Genomic DNA, 541 nt, shown 5'->3' on the forward strand with positions numbered 1-541 from the left:
ACAGGCTAGTACGTTTTGATTGTATCATAGGACTTAGTAAGGGCAACAAAAGCAGCATAGAAGTCTCTGTTTTCGTTATACCTGCACTTTTCTGGCAAAAATCTGGCAACGAAGATCATGTGCTTCTGTGCTTGCGGAAGTCACTTGGGTCTCTGGCATCACCATGTTTGGTGACAGCTTGGAGGTCTTTTAAAACACCGTGGACCTCGGAAAAAGCTGGGATGGCGTCCCAGGTCATTGAGGGGAGACGTGAAGAGAGGCGCTCTACTAGTTTCGGGGTCAGTGGAGCCCAAATACCTTGATGGCTTTGATGAGAGTGGTGGCATCGATAGACCTGACAGGGACTGTGGAGCTTCTTACTGGCCCATGCATAGATTAGATGACACTATAGAGGCCATGAAGGTCGTTGGAGTCGACAAGGCGTTCGTTTTCAATCTCTCGTAATCGGCATTCCGCAAATCGAGCTCGCAGGGTGGGGAGACGAGCAGTTAATCTTAATATTGTGGGGAGTGTTTTTTTCTGCCAAAACACACGCAACTTA

The sequence above is a fragment of the Penaeus monodon genome, chromosome 28, assembly GCF_015228065.2.
Source record: "Penaeus monodon isolate SGIC_2016 chromosome 28, NSTDA_Pmon_1, whole genome shotgun sequence".
In the NCBI taxonomy this organism is placed as follows: Eukaryota; Metazoa; Arthropoda; class Malacostraca; order Decapoda; family Penaeidae; genus Penaeus; species Penaeus monodon.